The 22,929-nt window shown below is 39.6% G+C and overlaps 1 protein-coding gene across 2 annotated transcripts in view; it reads left to right on the forward strand.

The window, feature by feature from the left end:
- Positions 1-22,929, forward strand: part of STK3 (serine/threonine kinase 3) — a 324,808-nt gene that overhangs the window by 161,873 nt on the left and 140,006 nt on the right. The window lies entirely within an intron of this gene.

Here is a 22,929-nt window from a genome sequence, read left to right on the forward strand (position 1 = left end):
TATTTATCTATTTATTTTATTTTGGCTGCGCCAGGTCTTAGTTGTGGCATGCAAGATCTTCATTGGAGCACACGGGATCTTTAGTTGTGGCATGTGGGCTTCTTAGTTGAGGCACGCGGACCCTTAGTTGTGGCATGCAGACTCTTAGTTGTGGCATGCTATCCTTAGTCACAGCATGCATGCGGGATCTAGTTCCCTGACCAGGGATCGAACCCGGGCCCTCTGTGTTGGGAGGTTGGAGTCTTACCCACTGCACCACCAGGGAAGTCCCTCAGACTTATATAATCTTAAAAGCCGTACTTTCTTTCCCCACTGTACCAGGTTCCTCCTAGCCAGGCTGCTAAACTGCAGTTGTATACAATTGGCTCTCTGTACCTATGGGTTCTGCATCTGCTGGATTCACCAACTGCAGATCAAAAGTATTCAAGAAAAAAAATTCCAGAAAAGTTCCAAAAAGCAAAAATTGAACTTGCTGCACATTGGCAGTTATTTACATAGCACTGACATTGCATTAGTTGTTATAGGTAGCCTAGAGATGATTTAAAGTATTTGAGATGATGTGCATAGGTTATATGCAGACGCTATACCATTTTATATGAGGGTCTTGATCATCTGCATATTTTGGTATCATTGGGGGTCCTGGAACCAGTCCTCCTCAGATACCAAGGGATGTCTGTAACTGTAAAAGACCGGTGCCAGCAAAACTGTGATCTGTAATCTGAACTTGACTGTTGGCAGTCCTTTCATGTATCTCCCCCCACCACCCCCATTCCTTTCAGAGTCAATTGAAAAATCCTTTTAGCTCAGCACAACTTTCCTCACTTTGGGCTGATCTTGTCTTCTAGCTCAGAGGAAACTGGACACTGTTAGCTGTTGGCTATTTCTGCCTCACAATGTATTAGTCTGGTCCAGCTGCTATAACAAAATACTGCAGAGTGGGTGGGCGGCTTAAACAACAGAAATTTCTCACAGTTCTGAAAGTTGGAAGTCCAAACTCAAGGGCAGGCTTGGTTTCTCCTGAGGCTTTTCTTCTTGGTTTGCCTTCTCACTGAGTCCTCACGTGGCCTTTTTTCTGTGTGTGCACATCCTTAGTGTCTGTTCCTCTTCTTACATGAATACCAGTCATATTGGATTAGGATCTCATGCTTATGACCTAATTTAACCTTAATTACCTCTGTAAAGGCTCTATCTCCAATATAGTCACATCCTGAGGTACTGGGGGTTAGGGCTTCAACATGAATTTGGGGGGGGGGACACAGTTCAGTCCATAACAGTAAATATCTGTAACTTTCTTTCCCTTCCTTCTTCCTTTTATATTTTCCCCTTCTCTTCTCTACTTTTTCCTTTTGATTTCTTCTCCACTGGTTCTTTCTTTCAGCATTAAACATACTGCTGCTCACCACCACCGTCACCACTATTGTGTTAGATTGTTATTATTATTATTATTATTATTGTAAAATAGGTCACAATCTAAATGCTGTAGAAGTGATACTTTTGACTTGCAAATGGGGAACAGAACAGGTTTTGAAATTTTGGAGATTAACATTGACTACTTTTCTATTTCGTAGTTTGATAGACTATTCCCACGTTAATGTTAAGGGTAAAACTGTATTAAGACTATTATAATACCAAATTAATATACAGTATCAACATTTGAGGACAGTCAAAACACTGCTGAAAGGGGAATTAATAGTACACATTAATTTTTTTTTTTCTTCTGTCCCTCTCTGTTTTTCATCAACTGAGGCTTTTGTTTCGGTTTTTATACTTTTCAGTCCTAAAATTTTCATTTGGTTCTCCTTTATGTCTTGTGTTTCTTTGCTGAGGCTTTCTGTTTTTACATTTGTTCCAACCATTTTCAAATTCATGACTGCTTTAAAATATTTGTCAAATAATTTTGACATCTCTGTCCTTTAAATTGTTGACATGTATCTTTTTTTGAGTTTGTGATCTTCTTGTTTATTGGTATGGTGAGTAGTTTTGATTGGAAACTGGACTTAAAAAAAATTATGTTCTGAAACTCTGGATCTTACTTAAACGTTGAATTTTTGTGATGCCAGTCCTGCAGGGCAATTTCAAGTCCAGGTTCCCTTTTCAGCCTCTGTTGACACCCACAGTTGGGAGGGCTCCTCACTGCTGCTGGGGGAGGGTGGAGGTTCTAGTGCCCCATGTAGTCTCCATTGTATTGGGGCTGGCTTCATTATTGCTGGGTGGTAGTGAAAGTCTTGGTTATCCGCTACACTTCCTCAACTGTTAGGAGGCATGGGCACCTCATAACTGCCAGGTTTGGGTAGAGGTCTAGGCTCTATATGGTCTCCATTGACACCGCTGGAAGGATAGCGGAACTGTCTTGATACCCTCCAGAGGGGTTAAAGTCCTGGCTTCTTACTTGGACTTCTGTGACACACTTCCATGGTGGGAGTATTGTGATTCCTCATTACAGTCTCATGAGGGTCAAAGTTTCGATTGCCTAGTCAGCCTTTCTGGCATGGGTAGAATAAGACTACAGTTTTTTGTTTTTGTTTTTGTTTTTCTGGAATATTTGGCTGAAGTAGAGTAGGGGTTCTCTAAAGTTTTTTTTTCTTGCTAGGCTGCTCCTTTCCTGGTGTTTTGTTTGTACTTATTGGCTTTTCCTGGTTGTTGACTTCGGCATATTCTGTGTCTGGGACAAATGAGGAAAATAGAAAACTTGGGAACTCACCACTGATACTCCTTGGTTCTCAAGGTCCCTAGCTTGTCTACTTTCTCTCCACCTTTTGAAGTCTTTTTATGTTTTTTTAATGCATAATGTCCATGGTTTTTAGTTGTACTTAATGGATGGAATAGAGAAAGTATATCTACCCCATCTTCCTGGAAGCAGAAGTTACACATAGTTTTTAAATGGCAGTGCCTTTCTAGTTGATGGAATTTTAGGTAAAATATAAAAAATATAAAATACAAATATATATATCTGACTATCTATCTATCTATATATATATTTAGGAAAGGAAGTAGTTTGGATGTTGTTGCCTGGTGCTGGCCCCTGAATTAGTGAGTTTTCATAGTTTTTTTCCTTCCTTTATTTATGAATTCTCAGTCTCTAAAAATGCTAACCCCTAAGTTGTGCTGACAGTAGTGGGGGTTTGGAAGTAGATACTGTTTACTTCATACAGTGACTTTAGACCGTGGCTATATCTTAGACTCATCTGGGGAGTTTAAAAAATATATGTAGGGCCCCTCCAGATCAGATTCTTTGGGCTGGGTCCAGGGTATCAGAAAATTTTAAAACCCAGTGTTGAGACCCACTGGCCAAAGTTTCCTTAAAGAATGTGGAGTCAGAAACAAATACATGAATATTTTTTATCATTTTCACTAAGTTTTGGTTGAATCTGATGATTTAAATTTATTTATTTGGCTCACATGTTTGACCAAGGCAGCAGATTAAGTCACTCTCTTCTCTAGGCAAGGTTGAGGGGCTGTGCTGACAGATTTTCTTTTCTCTAAAATTTACCATTAATTTCTAAATATCAAGTTAAGTTCCTGAGATCTGGTTTTCTTTCTCTTTTTTGGTTTTTGAATTTTATTTTATTTTTATACAGCAGGTTCTTATTCGTTACTTATTTTATACATATTAGTGTTTATATGTTAATCCCAGTCTCCCAATTCATCCCACACCTCCACCCCGCTTTCCCCCACCTTGGTGTCCACACATTTGTTCTCTACATCTGTGTCTTTATATCTGCCTTGCAAACGGGTTCGTCTGTACCATTTTTCTAGATTCCACATATATGCGTTAATATACGATACTTGTTTTTCTCCTTCTGACTTACTTCACTCTGTATGACAGTCTCTGGGTCCATCCACATCTCTAAAAATAACCCAATTTCGTTCCTTTTTATGGCTAATATTCCATTTTATATATGTACCACATCTTCTTTATCTGTTCATCTGTTGATGGACACTTAGGTTGCTTCCATGACCTGGCTATTGTGAATAGGGCTGCAGTGAACATTGGGGTGCATGTGTCTTTTTGAATTATGGTTTTCTCAGGGTATATGCCCAGTAGTGGGATTGCTGGGTCATATGGTACTTCTATTTTTAGTTTTTTAAGGAACCTCCATACTGTTCTCCATCGTGGCTGTATCCATTTACATTCCCAACAACAGTGCAAGAGGGTTCCCCTTTCTCCACACCTTCTCCAGCATTTGTTGTTTATAGATTTTCTGATCATGCCCATTCTGACTGATGTCAGGTGATACCTCATTGTAGTTTTGATTTGCATTTCTCTAATGATTAATGATGTTGAGCATCTTTTCATGTGCCTCTTGGCCATCTATATGTCTTCTTTGGAGAACAGTCTACGTCTTCTGCCCATTTTTTGATTGGGTTGTTTGTTTTTTAATATTGAGCTGCATGAGCTATTTATATATTTTGGAGATTAATCCTTTGTCCATTGATTCATTTGCAAACATTTTCTCCCATTCTGAGGGTTGACTTTTCATCTTGTTTATAGTTTCCTTTGCTGTACAAAAGCTTTTAAGTTTCATTAGGTCCCATTTGTTTAATTTTGTTTTTATTTCCGTTACTCTAGGAGGTGGGTCCAAAAAGATCTTGCTGTGATTTATGTCAAAGAGTGTTCTTCCTATGTTTTCCTCTAAGAGTTTTATAGTGTCTGGCCTTACATTTAGGTCTTTCATCCATTTTGAGTTTATTTTTGTGTATGATGTTAGGGACTGTTCTAATTTCATTCTTTTACATGTAGCTCTCCAGTTTTCCCAGCACCACTTATTGAAGAGAAAGCCTTTTCTCCATTTTATATCCTTGCCTCCTTTGTCATAGATTGGTTGACCATAGGTGCGTGGGTTTATCTCTGGGCTTTCTATCCTGATCCATTGATCTATATTTCTGTTTTTGTGCCAGTACCATATGGTATTGATTACTGTAGCTTTGTAGTACAGTCCGAAGTCAGGGAGTCTGATTCCTCCAGCTCTGTTTTCTTCCCTCAAGATTGCTTTGGCTCTTCGGCGTCTTTTATGTCTCCATACAAATTTTAAGATTTTTTGTTCTAGTTCAGTAAAAAATGCCATTGGTAATTTGATAGGGATTGCATTGAATTTGTAGATTGCTTTGGGTAGTATAGTCATTTTCACAATATTGATTCCTCCAATCCATGAGCATGGCATATCTCTCCATCTGTTTGTATCATCTTTGCATTCTTTCATCAGTGTCTTATAGTTTTCTGAGTACAGGTATTTTACCTCCTTAGGTAGGTTTATTCCTAGGTATTTTATTCTTTTTGTTGCAATGGTGAATGGGATTGTTTCCTTAATTTCTCTTTCTGATCTTTTGTTGTTAGTGTATAGGAATGCAAGAGATTCCTGTGCATTAATTTTGTATCCTGCAACTTTACCAAGTTCATTGATTAGCTCTAGTAGTTTTCTGGTGGCATCTTTAGGATTATCTATGTATAGTAACCTGTCACCTGCAAACAGTGACAGTTTTACTTCTTCTTTTCTGATTTGTATTCCTTTTATTTCTTTTTCTTTTCTTGGCATGTTTCTCTTTGGATTTATCCTGTATGGGACTCTCTGCACTTCCTGGACTTGATTGACTATTTCCTTTCCCATATTAGGGAAGTTTTCAACTTTAATCTCTTCAAATATTTTCTCAGTCCCTTTTTTTTTCCTCTTCTTCTGGGACCCCTATATTTCGAATGTTGGTGTGTTTATTGTTGTCCCAGAGGTGTCTGAGACTGTCCTCAATTCTTTTCATTCTTCTTTCTTTATTCTGCTCTTTGGTAGTTATTTCCACTATTTTATCTTCCAGATCACTTATCCGTTCTTCTGCCTCAGTTATTCTGCTATTGATTCCTTCTAGAGAATTTTAAATTTCATTTATTATGTTATTCATCATTGTTTGTTTGCTCTTTAGTTCTTCTAGGTCCTTCGTAAATGTTTCTTGTATTTTCTCCATTCTATTTCCAAGATCTTGTATCATCTTTGCTATCATTATTCTGAATTCTTTTTGAGGTAGACTACCTATTTCCTCTTCATTTGTTTGGTCTGGGGTTTTTTTACCTTGCTCCTTCATCTGCTGTGTATTTCTCTGTCTTCTCATTTTGCTTAACTTACTGTGTTTGGGGTCTCCTTTTCGCAGGCTGCAGGTTCATTGTTCCTGTTGTTTTTGGCATCTGTCCCCAGTGGCTAAGGTTGGTTCAGTGGGTTGTGTAGGCTTCCTGGTGGAGGGGACTGATGCCTGTGTTCTGGTGGATGAGGCTGGATCTTGTCTTTCTGTTGGACAGGACTGTGTCTGGTGGTGTGTTTTGGGGTGCCTGTGACCTTATGATTTTAGGCAGCCTCTCTGTTAATGGGTGGGGTTGTGTTCCTGTCTTGCTAGTTGTTTGGCATGGGGTGTCCAGCACTCTAGCTTGCTTGTTGTTGAGTGGAGCTGGGTCTCAACATAGAGATGGCGATCTCTGGGAGAGCTTTCGCCGTTTGATATCACATGGAGCAGGGACGTCTCTGGTGGACCAATGTCCTGAAAGGAAGGAAGGAAGGAAAGAAGGAAAGAAGGAAAGAAGGAAGGAAGGAGGGAGGGAGGGAGCGAGGGAGGGAGGGAGGAAGGAAATAAAATAAATAAATTTATTAAGATTAAAAAATTATTAAAAATTACAAAGTAAAAAGTAATAAAAAAAAAAGAAGAGAGCAACCAAACCAAAAAACAAATCCACCAGTGATAAGAAGCGCTAAAAACTATACAAAAAAAAAAAAAACCCCAAAAAACCGGACAGACAGAACCCTAGGACAAATGGTAAAAGCAGAGCTGTACAGACCAAATCACACAAAGAAGCATACACATACACACTCACAAAAAGAGAAGAAGGAAAAAAAATTTATATATACATATATATATTTAAAAAAGGAGGGAGCAACCCAATCAAGAAACAAATCTACCAGTGATAATAAATTCTAAGTACTACACTAAGATAAACATAAAACCAGAAACAGATTAGATGCAGGAAGCAAACCCAAGTCTACAGTTGCTCCCAAAGTCCACCGCCTCAATTTTGGGATGATTCATTGTCTTTTCAGGTATTCCACAGATGCAGGTACATCAAGTTGATTGTGGAGATTTAATCCACTGCTCTTGAGGCTGCTGGGAGAAATTTCCCTTTCTGTTCTTTGTTCACACAGCTCGTGGGGTTCAGCTTTGGATTTGGCCCCGCCTCTGCATTAGGTCACCTGAGGGTGTCTGTTCCCACCCGGACAGGACGGGGTTACAGGAGCAGCTGATTAGGGGGCTCTGGCTCACTCAGGCCAGGGGAAGGGAGGGGTGCAGAATGCGGGGCGAGCCTGCGGAGGCAGAGGCCAGCGTGACATTGCACCAGCCTGAGGCGCACCGTGTGTTCTCCCAGGAAAGTTGTCCCTTGATCACAGGATCCTGGCGGCGGCAGGCTGCACAGGCTCCAGGAGGAGAGGTGTGGATAGTGACCTGTGCTCTCACACAGGCTTCTTGGTGGCTGCAGCAGCATTGTTAGTGTTTCATGCCTATCTCTGGTGTCCTGCACTGGTAGCCGTGGCTCGCCCCCGTGTCTGGAGCTCTTTTAGGCATTGCTCTGAATCCCCCTCCCCTCGCGCACCCTGAAACAATTGGTCTCTTGCCTCTTAGGCAGGTCCAGACTTCTTCCCAGACTCCCTCCCGGCTAGCTGTGGCACACTAGCCCCCTTCAGGCTGTGTTCACGCAGCAAACCCCAGTCCTCTCCCTGGGATCTGACCTCTGAAGTCGGAGCCTCAGCTCCCAGCCCCCACCTGCCCCAGCAAGTGAGCAGACAAGCCTCTCAGGCTGGTGAGTGGTGGTCCTGGTGAGTGATGGTCGGCAGCGATCCTCTCTGCAGGAATCTCTCCAGTTTGCCCTGTGCGCCACTGTTGCTGAGCTCCCCTCCATGCTCTGAAGCTTCCTTCCCTCCCACCTCCCCATCTCTGCCAGTGAAGGGGCCTCCTAGTGTGTGGAAACTTTTCCTCCTTCACAGCTCCCTCCCAGAGGGGCAGGTCCCATCCCTATTCTTCTATCTCTTTTTTTTTTTTCTCTTTTGCCCTACCTAGGTATGTGGGGAGTTTCTTGCCTTTTGGAAAGTCTAAGGTCTTCTGCCAGCATTCAGTAGGTGTTCTGTAGGAGTTGTTCCACATGTCGGTGTATTTGTGATGTACTTGTGGGAGGGAAGGTGATCTCCACGTCCTACTCCTCCGCCCTCTTGAAGGTCCCCCTGCTAGTGTTGGGAGGGTCTCCTGCAGAGGAAGCGGGTGTCTATGGTTCACCGTGGGGACAAGGACACTGGCAGCAGAAGTTCTGGGAAGTACTCCTTGGCATGAACCCTCTCTTTTTCTTCTCTGATTGCCGTGGCTAGGACTTCCAAAACTATGTTGAATAGTAGTGGCGAGAGTGGACATCCTTGTCTTGTTCCTGATCTTAGAGGAAGTGCTTTCAGTTTTTCAACATTGAGAATGATGTTTGCTGTGGGTTTGTCATATGTGACCTTTATTATGTTGAGATAGGTTCTCTGTATGCCCACTTTCTGGAGAATTTTATTATAAATGGGTGTTGAATTTTATCAAAAGCTTTTCCTACATCTGTTGAGATGATCATATGGTTTTTATTCTTCAGTTAATATGGTGTATCACATTGATTGTGTATATTGAAGAATCCTTGCATCCCTGGGATAAAGCCCACTGGATCATGGTGTATGATCCTTTAAATGTGCTGTTGGATTCTGTTTGCTAGTATTTTGTTGCAGATTTTTTCATCTATATTCATCAGTGATATTGGTCTGTAATTTTCTTGTTCTGTGTGTGATATCTTTGTCTGCTTTTGGTATCAGGGTGATGGTGGCTTTGTAGAATGAGTTTGGGAGTGTTCCTACCTCTGCAGTTTTTTGGAAGAGTTTGAGAAGGATGGGTGTTAGCTCTTCACTAAATGTTTGATAGAATTCTCCTGTGAAGCCATCTGGTCCTGGACTTTTGTTTGTTGAAAGATCTTTAATCACAGTTTCAATTTCATTCCTTGTGATTGGTCTGTTCATATTTTCTATTTCTTCCTGGTTCAGTCTTGGAAGGTTATACCTTTCTAAGAATTTGTCCATTTCTTCCAGGTTGTCCATTTTATTGGCATAGATTTGCTTGTAGTAGTCTCTTATGAAGCTTTGTATTTCAGCATTATCCATTGTAACTTCCCTGTTTCATTTCTAATTTTATTGATTTGAGTTCTCTCCCTCTTTTTCTTGATGAGTCTGGCTAATGGTTTTTCAATTTTGTTTATCTTCTCAAAGAACCAGCTTTTAGTTTTATTGATCTTTGCAGTTGTTTTCTTTGTTTCTTTTTCATTTACTACTGCTCTGATCTTTATGATTTCTTTCCTTCTACTAACTTTGGGTTTTGTATGTTCTTTCTCTAGTTCCGTTAGGTGTAAGGTTAGGTTGTTTATTTGAGATGTTTCTTGTTTCTTGAGGTAGGATTGTATAGCTATAAACTTCCCTCTTAGAATTGCTTTTGCTGCATCCCATAGCTTTTGGATCATCATGTTTTCATGGTCATTTGTCTCTAGGTATTTTTGGATTTTCTCTTTGATTTCTTCAGTGATCTGTTGGAAATTTAGTAACGTAGTGTTTAGCCTCCATGTGTTTGTGTTTTCTACATTTTTTTCTCTGTAATTTTTTTCTAATTTCATAGCGTTGTGGTTGGAAAAGATGCTTGTTATGATTTCAGTTTTCTTAAATTTACTGAGGCTTGATTTGTGACCCTGGATGTGATCTGTCCTGGAGAATGTTCCCTGTGCACTTGAGAAGAAAGTGTAATCTGCTGTTTTCGGATGGAATGTCCTATAAATATCAATTAAATCTATCTGGTCTATTGTGTCACTTAAAGCTTGTGTTTCCTTATCAATTTTCTGTGTGGATGATCTGTCCATTGGTGTAAGTGAGGTGTTAAAGTCCCCCACTATTACTGTGTTACTGCAGATTTCCTCTTTTATAGCTGTTAACATTCGCCTTATGTATTGAGGTGCTCCTATGTTGGGTGCATATATATTTATAATTGCTATATCTTCTTCTTGGATGGATCCCTTGATCATTATGTAGTGTCCTTCCTTGTCTCTTGTAATGTTCTTTATTTTAAAGTCTATCTTATCTCATATGAGTGTTGCTACTCCAGCTTTCTTTTGATTTCCATTTGCATGGAATATCTTTTTCCATCCCCTCACTTTCAGTCTGTATGTGTCCCTAGGTCTGAAGTGGGTCTCTTGTAGACAGCATATATGAGTCTTATTTTTGTATCCATTCAGTGAGCCTGTGTCTTTTGCTTGGAGCGTTTAATCCACTCATATTTAAGGTAAGCATCGAGGTGTATGTTCCTATTACTATTTTCTTAATTGTTTTGGGTTTGTTTTTTTAGGTCCTTTTCTTCTCTTGTGTTTCCCACTTAGAGAAGTTCCTTTAGCATTTGTTGTAGAGCTGGTTTGGTGGTGCTGAACTCTCTTAGCTTTTGCTTGTCTGTAAAGCTTTTGATTTCTCTGTCGAATCTGGATGAGATCCTTGCTGGGTAGAATAATCTTGGTTGTAGGTTCTTCCCTTTCATCACTTTAAATATATCTTGTCACTCCCTTCTGTCTTGTAGGGTTTCTGCTGAGAAATCAGCTGTTAACCTTATGGGAGTTCCCTTGTATGTTATTCGTCGTTTTTCCCTTGTTGCTTGTAATAATTTTTCTTCATCTTTAATTTTTGTCAGTTTGATTACTGTCTGTCTTGGCGTGTTTCTCCTTGGGTTTATCCTGTATGGGACCCTCTGCACTTCCTGGATTTGAGTGGCTATTTCCTTTCCCATTTTAAGGAAGTTTTCAACTATAATCTCTTCAAATATTTTCTCGGGTCCTTTCTCTCTCTCTTCTCCTTCTGGGACCCCTATAATGCAAATGTTGGTGCATTAAATGTTGTCTCAGAGGTCTCTTAGACTGTCTTCATTTCTTTTCATTCTGTTTTCTTTATTCTGTTCCTCGGCAGTGAATTCCACCATTCTGTCTTCCAGGTCACTTATCTGTTCTTCTGCCTCAGTTATTCTGCTTTTGATTCCTTCTAGTGTAGTGTTCATTTCAGTTATTATATTGTTCATCTCTGTTTTTTTGTTCTTTAATTCTTCTAGGTGTTTGTTCTTTAATTCTTCTAGGTCTTTGTTAAACATTTCTTGTATCTTCTCGATCTTTGCCTCCATTCTTTTTCTGAGGTCGATCATCTTGACTATCATTTATCTGAATTCTTTCTCTGGAAGGTGCCTATCTCCACTTCATTTAGTTGTTTTTCTGGGGTTTTATCTTGTTCCTTCATATGGTACGTAGTCCTCTGCCTTTTCATTTTGTTTGTCTTTTTGTGAATGTGGTTTTTGTTCCACAGGCTGCAGGATTGTGGTTTTTCTTGCTTCTGCTGTCTGCCCTCTGGTGTATGAGGCCATCTAAGAGGCTTGTTCAAGCTTCCTGATGGGAGGGACTGGTGGTAGGTAGGTCTGGGTGTTGGTCTGTTGGGCAGAGCTCAGTAAAACTTTAATCTGCTTTTCTGCTGATGGGTGGGTCTGAGTTCCCTCCTTGTTCGTTGTTTGGCCTGATGGGACCCAGCACTGGAGCCTGCAGGCTCTTTGGTGGGGCTAATGGCAGACTCCAGGAGAGCTCACACCAAGGAGTACTTCCCAGAACTTCTGCTGGCACTGTCCTTGTCCCCCCGCGGTGAGCCACAGCCACCCCTCTGCCTCTGCAGAAGACGCTCCAACACCAACAGGCAGGCCTGGCTCAGTCTACTACGGGATCACTGCTCCTTCCCGCTGCATCCCAATGCGCCCATTACCCTGTGTGTGCCCTTCATGAGTGGAGTCTCTGTTTCCCCCAGTCCTGTCAAAGTCCTGCAATCAAATCCTGCTAGCCTACAAAGTCTGATTCTCTGGGAATTCCTCCTCCTGTTGCCGGATCCCCAGGTTGGGAAGCCTGATGTGGGGCTCAGAACGTTCGCTCCTGTGGGTGGACCTCCGTGGTATAATTGTTCTCCAGTTTGTGAGTCACCTACCCAGCAGTTATGGGATTTGATTTTATTGTGATTGCACCCCTCCCACCGTCTCATTGCAGCTTCTCCTTTGTCTTTGGATGTGGGGTATGTTTTTTGGTGAGTTCCAGTGCCTTCCTCTCGGTGATTGTTCAGCAGTTAGTTGTGATTTCGCTGCTCTCGCCAGAGTGAGTGCACGTCCTTCTACTCCACCATCTTAAACCAGTCTCCAGATCTGCGTTTTAAGGAGATACTCGGAAAAGGCAACGTGAATGATAACTGAAATGAAGATGGTGGCAGACTTTGAATTTCAGGTTGAATTGGTCTGTTATGTCTTTCTGATTATAGATTTTCCACATTTTCAATTGTGTTTCTTTTTTATTCTTGATATATCTTTTGTTGATTAATTTTAGTTTTTCTTATTCAAATTACATTGATTTCATTCTATAATACTTTTTTTGTTAAATTGATTTGTAGTGGGCATTATACTGTTCTTGGGCCAGAGTCTGCATTATTGCATAACACCCTTGTTACCTTAGGACTAGCTTATTGTTTTATCGTAATTCAGTCACAGGAGCTCTATGTTGTCTTTGGCTTGTTTAGTTTTACCCTGGTTCTTAGTATCAGTTTGGGTTGTCTCCCTGAATTTTGCAATTGCTGTTAGATATGAATGGAGATTGAGTGATGTGTTGTTTGTAATCAGTACCTTTTTACATTTTGCTTTGTTTTGATTAACTGTCATAGATTCTATACATCCTAGTCTTTGCCCTTTGGTGGTAAATTGTGACTATTTTTTTGTTGTAGTCACGGTGGTTTTGAGGATGCCTTGTCATAGGTACTAGACCTGGGTAACTTGAGCCTTTGCCCAGAGCTCATGCCTTAGAAGGCTCCTACTGTGGCCCTGGTCCGGCAATGCTATATCCCTGTGCCAGAGTCTGTGTCTTCCCCTTCCTCGATCATGCTTTGGGTACCTAGGATTCCAGAATTCCCTGTCCAAGTGGTCCTGATCCTGTGCAAACCTCTTCCCTTGGATTGTCCCCAGGAGGGCAGACTACACCAGGCTAGAGGTGGACAAGAGATAGCTGTTACAGGGCTGGCATGTGGTGGTGGGGCCGTTGGAATGGAGCTGAGACGTGTGTACTGGGGCATTCTAGGAATCAGAAGTGGGAATAAAAGATAATCAAGCTGTAGACTTTGGGTCTTTGTTTTCTTGCTCCAGGCCCCACAGATGCTAGCATTGGCCCTAATATGATATAGCTGGATGCTATTGATTTCCTTTGCATTGGTTTGAATTATTGTTTCATTTTGGCAAAATGTAACCAGGTATTACTGCTGTTCTGTAATAGTATACCGATCTTTTAACAGTATTTCACATTGTTGTGAACTTCTTGTCCCAGAAGCTCTTTTACCTGATAAGTGAAAGCTGCTAATGATTAATTTATTTCCCTAATCTTATGGTCAAATTATAGGAAGTGACATTTCATGAATCTTTTGTTCAGGATTTTCTTTTCTTTTTTTTCTTACCGTTTTGTAATCGTGCTGTTTGTTTCCGTATTGAAGCATTTTAGTACATTCTGCGCTCATTCTGTTGAAATACATTATTTTGATCAAGTGTATGAAAAAAACCTGGCCTCACACATATGTAGTTGGATAAGAGAGAGGAGCATTTTCATCATTTTTTTCTGAAAATTGTAGATATTCTTCTTTGGTACTACACTAAAACTCAATGGTAGTTTTGTAAACATTAGTTTCAGTATTAGAATTGGAAACCATAGTAGTGAGTTTTCCTACTTTGTTACAGTAAAAGCCATCATTCTGTTTTGCACTTTGAATGGATCTTTTCATATGTGTGATTGTGTAACATCATGTGATAGTCATTCAGATGATATTACTTCACTGAGTAATGCAGAGCTTTCACGTTTTGACATATTATACAATACCAGAAAATGACATTTGTCAGTATCACTAATCTCATCAGAACAGTTTTTAAGTATCGTAAGCTATTAAGTTCATGGTAAAAGAAGTTTTTGAAAATTTGAATTTTCACTTGGAAGCTTGAGTTTTATCATGGGTACCAGAAACTATCTGTATTTTCCTTGAAGTGATAGGCTCACTTGGTTTATTTTTGAGAAAATGCCTGCCACATACACAAATCTGAATTTTCAGTGTTTATCTATCAGGTTTTTTTTTTTTTCAAATAAGAATGATGTTCCACACAAAAAAGTGGTGGTTAACTTGCAACATAATCATACGTGTGCTTTTTCATTGAGACAACCGTTGTACTTTGGTAGCAGCATAAGTAGTATATGCATACTACTCATTTCAACACAAGAATACTGAAAAGATGTGCACTCAAATAATAAGAGTTTTTAAAAACTGAATGTTTTTTTCTTTTTCATCAAGGACATTCTTAAATAAAAGTAACTTTTTTTTTTTTAAACTGTGAATGCATAGCAGTGAAGAGTACGGTGATTACTAGCATAGTTTGGTTCCACTGTCTTGATTGGTGCTAGGATTCTAGCACTTTAACCCATCTTTGCTTTTGCACCTTTAGTGCAAATGTCAATAGAAAAATGAAAATAATGTCTTAGTATTTTTATGAAAATAAGTTTGACCTGATGGGCCCCGTGACTTCATGAAGGGGTCATGAACCACATGTTGAGAACCACAACTGTAGAGAAAAACCATAGAGAAACATTCTTCACCTTTGCTTCAGAGGCACTTCTCATATAAACCTATATCAATTTCACAATATTTTGCCATATTTGAATGCCACCTATATTTTGGTATTCTGTTTTAACCCCAGCTGGGTGTAGTGCAATTCAATTCTGGTGCTAACTACTTGGAGTTAGCATAGACCCCACAAGTTAAAGGGCACAGTTTCCAACACAGCTGCTGGTATTTCATATGCCAGCTGCACTTCAGGAGTCTCTAGGTCACCTGTACTTCTGACTAACTGGCTATAAACTTGTCAGTTCCTTTGACTTCCTCAGGTTCGATAATTTGCTAGAATGACCCACAGAACTCAGGACAACACTATACTTATGATTACAGTTTTATTACAAAGGATACAAATCAGGAGAAACAGCCCAATGAAGAGACTCATAGGGCAATGTTTGGGAGGGAATACAGAACTTCTGTGACTTCTCCTCATCAAATCAGGACATGTCAGTCTCCTGGCACGTGAATGTGTTCACCAACCAAGAGACTCACCGAGCCTCAGTGTCCACTGTTTTTATTGGGGTTTCATTAAGTAGGCCCAGTTGAATCATTAGCCACATGTTTGAACTCATTCTTCAGGCTCCTCCCCAGAGGTCAAATAGCTGAGAGTCCTAATAACCCTTTAATCACACAGTTGATCTCCTTGGTGATCAGTGCCCATCCTGAAGCCATCTGGGGGCCCACCAGGGTCACCTCATTAGTATAACAAAGGTACTCCATGTCACTCAGGAAATTCCAAGGGTTTTTGAAGATTTTTAGGAATCCAGGACAAAGACCAGACAAATTCTTTGTTTTACATGTAGTTAACTTAATTTTTTTACTTAAATTGACTTTAAATTTATTCACTTCTTTTTCTTAGCCATATAGTAAGAAAAAAATATCCTTGAAATCATAGGTTTTATGTGCAATTAATTTTTTTCTAATATACATCAAAATAAATGTGTAACTGTGGACATTGTTAAGTGCCATCTTTTCTTAGGAATAGAACCTTCAGTTTTGGCTAAAAAAGTATTGTTATTCAGAGTAAAAACTACGTTTCTCATCATTCCTTTCATACGTAAGTTCTGGATGTCAGATGTAAAGAAAAGTGTTGGGTTGGACTTTTAGGAAAGCTGGGTAAAGAGTGCTGACTGAGACTGTGCATTTCTGTTCCCCCAACTCCCTTCCGGCTGTCTGGAGTGAGCACGTGGTAGCTCATGTTTGAGCAGCCATCTTAGACTGTGAGGTAGCCTGGAAGGTAGAGGCAGCATACTGATGGTGGTAGCACTACCACACTAGCATGTATTGCCTGACAACTTGTTCCTCTTTTTCCTCTTTCTCTTTTTCTCTCTCCTTATCCCTCCGTCCCTTCCTCCCCCTCCCCTTTCCTTTCTTTCTCCTGTCCCTTTCTCCTCTCCCCACTCCCAACTGTTTATCTGTAGTGGTTTTCTTCTTCTCCTGTAACAAATTACCACAAACTTTGTGGCTTACACAACACAAGTCTATTATCTTATAGTTTTGTAGGTTAGAAGTGCAACACAGGTCTTACTGGGCCAAAACTGAAGTGTTGGCAGGGCTGTCTTTCTTTCTGGAGGCTCTTGAGGAGAATTTGTTTCCTTGCCCTTCCCGGTTTCTAAAGGCTGCTCACGTTCCTTGATTTGTGGCCCGTTTCCTCACCTTCAGAGCAGCAGCGTTGCATCTCTCTGACCATTCTCCCGTAGTCACATCCCCCTCTGATTCTCTTCTTCTGCCTCCCTCTTACACTTTTAAGGACCCTCGTGAATACAGTGGGCCTGCCCAGGTAATTCAGGATAATCTTCCAATCTCAAGAGCCTTAATTTAATCCTATCTGCAAAGTTTTTTGCCATGTCAGGTAAGCTATCCACAAGTTCCAGGGATTAGGATGTGGCCTGTGAATCTTTGGGGTGTGTGTGGTTGTGGGAGCTGTCATTGTACCTGCCATCTATCCAGCTGTCCATCTTTCTCCTCCCTTTCTTCCTCTCTTACCTGCCTAGCTATCTCTCATCTGTCTGTCTGTCCGTCTGTCTTTTGTTTGAAGTGTGTGATACTTCATCTCTGAACATTTACTTCTGCATACATCCTCGAAGAGAAAGAACATACTCTTGCATAGCCACAGTACCACGATTACACCTAAGAAAATCAACAGTGATTTTCTAACGTAATCTACTATTTAGTTCATACTCACATTTCTTTGGTTGACACACATTGTATTTGGCCTCTTTTAATCTAGTTCAGGCACCGTACTCTCTGTCCCCCAACATGCACACACCTTTTTCCCCATGGCATTGAGTTTTTGAAAGGGTGGGGCAAGGATTTTTGGGGAGAATTTCCTGTAATCTGGATTTGCCTTCATGTTTCCTCATTAGTGTCTTTTAGCTTTTTCCTCTATTCCCTGTCTTTCCTATAACCTGGAAATTAGATCTAGAGCAGGGCGCAATCCAGTAGAACTTTCTGCAGTGATGGAAATTTTCTATATCTGCACTGTTCAATATGATAGCCACTAGTCCCATGTAGCAATTTAAATTTAAATAAAATTTAAAATTCAGTTTCTTAGTTACACTAGCCACATTTCCAGTACAGGCATGCCTCAGAGATACATGGGTTTGGTTCCAGACCACCCAAATAAAGCAAATATTGCAGTAAAGTGAGTCATATGAATTTCTTTGGTTTCCCAGTGCATATAAATTTATGTTTACACTATCCTGTAGTCTATTAAGTGTGCAATAGCATTATGTCTAAAAAAAAACCAATATACACACCTTAATTTAAAAATACTTTATTGCTGGGCTTCCCTGGTGGCGCAGTGGTTGAGAGTCCGCCTGCCGATGAGGGGGACGCGGGTTCGTGCCCCGGTCCGGGAAGATCCCACATGCCGCGGAGCGGCTGGGTCCGTGAGCCATGGCCGCTGAGCCTGCGCGTCCAGAGCCAGTGCTCCGCAACCGGAGAGGCCACAACAGTGAGAGGCCCGCGTACCACAAAAAAAAAAAAAACAAAAAAAAAACCAAAAAACTTTATTGCTAAAAAATGTTAATTTTCGTCTGAACTTTCAGCAAGTCAAGTCACAGTAATGACATCAAAGATCATTGGTCAGAGAGTCAGAGAGCGCCCTAACAAATATAATAGTAATATCATGAAGAGGTTGGAAATATTGCGAGAATTACCAAACTGTGACACTGAGACATGAAGTGAGCAAATGCTGTTGGAAAAATGGTGCCGATAGACTTGCTTGATGCAGGGTTGCCACAGACCTTCAACTTGTAAAACACGCAACATCTGCATAGCGCAGTAAGGCAAAGCACAAAAAAAATGTATGCCTGTACTCAGTAGATTAGATTCAGGTTATATGTTTTGGGGAAGGATTTCACAGGTAGTGGTGTGTATTTCGTATTGTGTCACGTCAGAAACCACGTACTGTCAGTTTGTCTGTTAGTGTTTGATCACTTAGTTAAGGTGATAATGAGCAGATCTCTCTATTGTAAAGGCACATCTTCTCCTTTGTGATTATTAAGTGGTCTGTGGGGGTAGTGCTTTTGTATCTTGCAAGCAAGGTTACTCCAGTAACTTTTTGCTGGCAGTAGTATCCTCTGGTGATCCTTGCCTGAATTGATCATTACAGTACATTGAGGGTGACAAATGTTGATCTTCTAAGTAATTCAATCATTGTGTATTTACTATTTGGTATTTTCCTATAAAGAATGGCTTTTCTAAAACTCTCTCCCTTTAAAATATATCACTATAGACTGATTTTCATCTTATTCAGTATGTTATAATCAATTATAGCCATTATTATTACTATTTTGATGCTCAGTTATTCTGTTTGGCTAGTCCTGTGCCTTTTGACATGATTTCATAAATCTTTGAATGCTTCCTTACTAAAGTAAGGCGCAACAAGGTACCCCAGGCTCACCTTGTAATTTCCTTGTTCCAGCCCTGAAATAAATTGTTTCTTCAAGGAGCACTGGTTTCTTTCAGTGGGAGTGGCATTTTAGAAACTAAAATTTGGGTGCCACGTAGGTATGCTCATTGCTACAGATGTCCTCTTTCTTTAGATGTATCTGGTCCTTCCAATTTCTTAGCCATTTTTTCCCCTCGTGGTGGGAGTTGATTGCTTCTCACTGATTTTTCAGATCTTTTGAGTTAGTTATGACTCATCCATTTACCTTTCTGTTTCCAAAATTTTATTGCTGTCCCATATTTGCTATTGTCCTTCTCTCTTTGGAGTTTAAGCCTTTAAAAAAAATTCCTGCTGTCCTTTAGTAGGATTTTTGGAATGGTGTTGAGGTAAGTCAGTGTATTCAAGTCACCATATTTAACTGCAGTTTTTTATATCAACACTCTCAGTATAGATTCAGATTTTACTCTGCAGAAGTAACTATGCCTAATGCTGTTGAGGATACAAAACGTGATAGACACTGTTTAGGTTGTAAAGTATTGATAGTTTCCATGTTATCTGGAGCGTTTAGCATGAGTTTGTAACTAACAGGAGTCCACGTTACGTGGAAGGTGCTGAAGTTGAGGTATGTGGTATGATAATACTTTGCCTTATATTTTATGTTCTAGCACAGTGGTTCTCAGTGTTGGCTGCACATTAGAATTACTTGGGAGACAGAAAATACTGTGCCTGGTTCTCACCTCAGATCGGATTAAATCAGAATCTATTATGAGTGAAGCTAAGTTCTACAGGTTTTGAACTTCTTTTGGTAGACTTGATTAGTTTAAGTGTTTCTTTGTTTTTGTTTTTTTCTTTTAAGGGCCAGTAAGATGCTTCAGGCTCATCTTGTAATTTTCCTGCCCCACACGTGGAACAAGTCAGTTTCCGTCATAGACACGGTGGTATTTCAGACCTCACACCTTAGAACATGCAGTTCTCTTTTCTGTGCCTCATTAACTCATTCATTCTTTAGGACTCAGCATCTCATTTTTCTCTGAACATAAATTTGAGCTAAGTCATTTTATAATGCCCATTGTTCACATCTATTTTAGCACTTACACTATTTTATTGCAATGATCTGGTGGTATGCATTTTCCTACCCCATTAGATTGTAAGCTTCTTGAATAAATTCTAATATTGTAGGTTTGGGTATATATATATATATATATATATATATATATATTTTTTTTTTTTGTGGTATGCGGGCCTCTCACTGTTGTGGCCTCTCCCGTTGTGGAGCACAGGCTCTGGACGCGCAGGCTCAGCAGCCATGGCTCACGGGCGCAGCCGCTCCGCGGCATGTGGGATCTTCTCGGACCAGGGCACGAACCCGCGTCCCCTGCATTGGCAGACGGACTCTCAACCACTGCGCCACCAGGGAAGCCCGGTTTGGGTATATTTTATGTCCTTATAAAAGTTAATTGAGCTGATCGCACACAGGAATTCCAATTTGGGAGATCTGAGAGAGGGTGGAATTATAAAGTTCCTTAAGTTTTGGCCCCTGTTCACTTTTGATTTCTTCTGTAGCCATGTTTTATGGATATTTTTGAATTATATTAAAGGAATATTATATTTCAACCTTGAAAGGCAATTAAGATTGAAGTGGAAGCAGTCAGAGGTATTGGAATTTAAATTGTGCTTCTGTGAGAGGTGGTTGTAGAGGCAGACTGAAATAGGTGATAACTTAAGCAGTGGTTTTAAATGAAGCCTTTGTTCAGTTATAATTATAATATTTAAAAGTTGAATATATAGTGGCCTTTATAATAAAACATTTTAAAGGAATCTTATGCAGTCTTGTAGACAGTGAATTGATATTTTGAATTTTCGAGATTCTGTACCATCTTTCAATGTTTATTGCTGTGTACTTGTCATTTTTATGTGAAGGCAATCATTATGTACTGTTGTTTTATTTTCTTATTTTGACTTTTCTTTTTTTTATTGTGAATATCTTTCCATTTTATTTTTTTTCTTTTCCATTATGGTTTATTAAGGATAGTGAATATAGTTCCCTATGCTATATAGTAGGACCTTGTTTATAAATCCTATATATACTAGTTTGCATCTGCTAATCCCAAACTTCCAGTCCATCCCTCCCTCACCCCCCATCCCCCTTGGCAACCACAAGTCTATTCTCTATGTCTGTGAGTCTGTTTGTGTTTTGTGGATAAGTTCATTTCTGTCATATTTTAGATTTCACATATAAGTGATAACATATGGTATTTGTCTTTCTCTTTCTGACTTGACTTAGTATGATAATCTCTAGGTCCATCCATTTTGCTGCAGATGGCATTATTTCATTTTTTATGACTGAGTAGTATTCCATATTGCATATATGTGTGTGTGTGTGTGTGTGTGTCTGTGTGTGTGTGTATCACGTCTTCTTTATCCATTTATCTGTCAACGGACATTTAGGTTGCATCCATATCTTGGCTATTGTAAATTCACTTTTCTTATAATAGTACATTTCTTTGTGGTTTTGTAATTTATGCATTTTCAATTTTAATGGCAATATGTTACCCCATTTTGTTGATATATAGTAATTTACTTAGCCATTTCTTAATTGTTTGGTATTTTTTATTTGCATCTTACCACAATTACAGAAAGTGAACTATAATCGTTTTTATATAAATAGCTTTGCATTTTCTTTTCTGGAGACTGAATATGTGTTACAGAGCCTTTACCTTATAATAGAATTATCTGTGGCAGAAATTTAATAGAAACATGGAGATAGTGTGAAGTAGGTAAGGAGCCAGATAGATCTGATTTCTAGTTTTGACAGCTACTTTACTAGCTGTGTGATCTTGAATAAACTAGTTAAGTGATGACCCTCAGTGGTAGAATTGGATTAATAAAGCTAACATTATTATGCATTTATAATGTGACAGGTGCTATTCTAAGTATTTTACATGTATTAACCCATTTAAACTTCAGGCCAGCTCTGTGAGATATTTCTTATTGTTCTATTATTATTATTCCCATTTTTAAAATGTGGAAACAGGCTTAGAGAAGTAAAAGAGGTCAGATGGCTACTCATAATGGTGGTGTTATGGTAACCAAGTGCCATCTAGAGCTGGCTCAGACCTCTAGAGTTGGTTCTCTTATTCACCCTGGACTGCCAGGGCACCAGCTACATCCCTTCCCTTAATTTGGGTCCTAGGCAGGCAAATTGGCCTTTATGGGCCAGATTAATGATAACTGAAATTCCTGCAACTGGAGCTGGAGTGAATTGTGAGGTCATGCTGGCAATACTTTAACCCTGGGCTTACTGTAGAAACTGCACCCTAAGAGCAAGGGTCACTCTAGATTTTCATATTGTCTTCAAACCTCTGTCTATTTAAAGTTGCTTTTAAGGGAGTGGTGATAAAAACTTAGATTTGTATTTTTATATTAACATCTAGTAAGCCTTCTTTATCCTTCACTGTCCTCTTCACCTCCATCGTCTTTTTAACCAACAATTGAATACTTGTCTAGCTAGGATTTAACTCCTAGATTGCTAGGCAGTTATAGAGTGCCAGAGTCTTTCAGACCCAAAAAGGAATCTGAAAAGTACCTAGTTCAGCCACCTCACTTATATGAAAAAACAGACCACACAGTCAAGAGGGTGATTTAGAACTCAAGCCTATGTTTCTGACCTAAGTCCAGCGTAGGATTCATTCCATTGTACTGTTCACTACCTTATTTGTAATAGTCTTTAAAAAAATACTATTACTATGTATCCTTTTTAGGAATGATATACTTTGACTTAGTAGCTTGCTACCTCTGTATTATATTCACTATCAGGAAACAGCTATATTTGTTTTTAGTTCTTTGCAGTTTTATAAAGTGCTCTCTCATCCTTTATCTCATTTGTTTGTTATGAAGATAACCTTTTGCTCATGTACCTGAGGTTCTTGAATAGTGGCACAGGTTCCTTTGTTATTCTAGCATGTCCATTGCTTCTGTACATTCACAAATCCAGGTACCTTCAGATATATGTGTTGACTCACTCTATTGAGATTATAAAGTTCAGGCTTTGTCGTTTCTCAGCTCCAGCTCTTTTCATATCTTCTGGGTGCTCCTGAAGTCTAAGGCATGAAATTCCAGGAATGATGATAATTCGTTATTTTGAGGGGCTCATATTTCTTGGCTTCTTAAGACTGCTTGTGATCAGGGAAGTTCTTTTTAAAACTTAATCAGAGGTTCAATATATAGTTAAGCAACACGTTGTGTAGAAACAAACACAAAGAT

This window comes from Delphinapterus leucas, chromosome 17, assembly GCF_059928025.1.
Source record: "Delphinapterus leucas isolate spDelLeu-1000000601 "Yukka" chromosome 17, BTC_Dleu_Yukka2, whole genome shotgun sequence".
NCBI classification, from domain to species: Eukaryota; Metazoa; Chordata; class Mammalia; order Artiodactyla; family Monodontidae; genus Delphinapterus; species Delphinapterus leucas.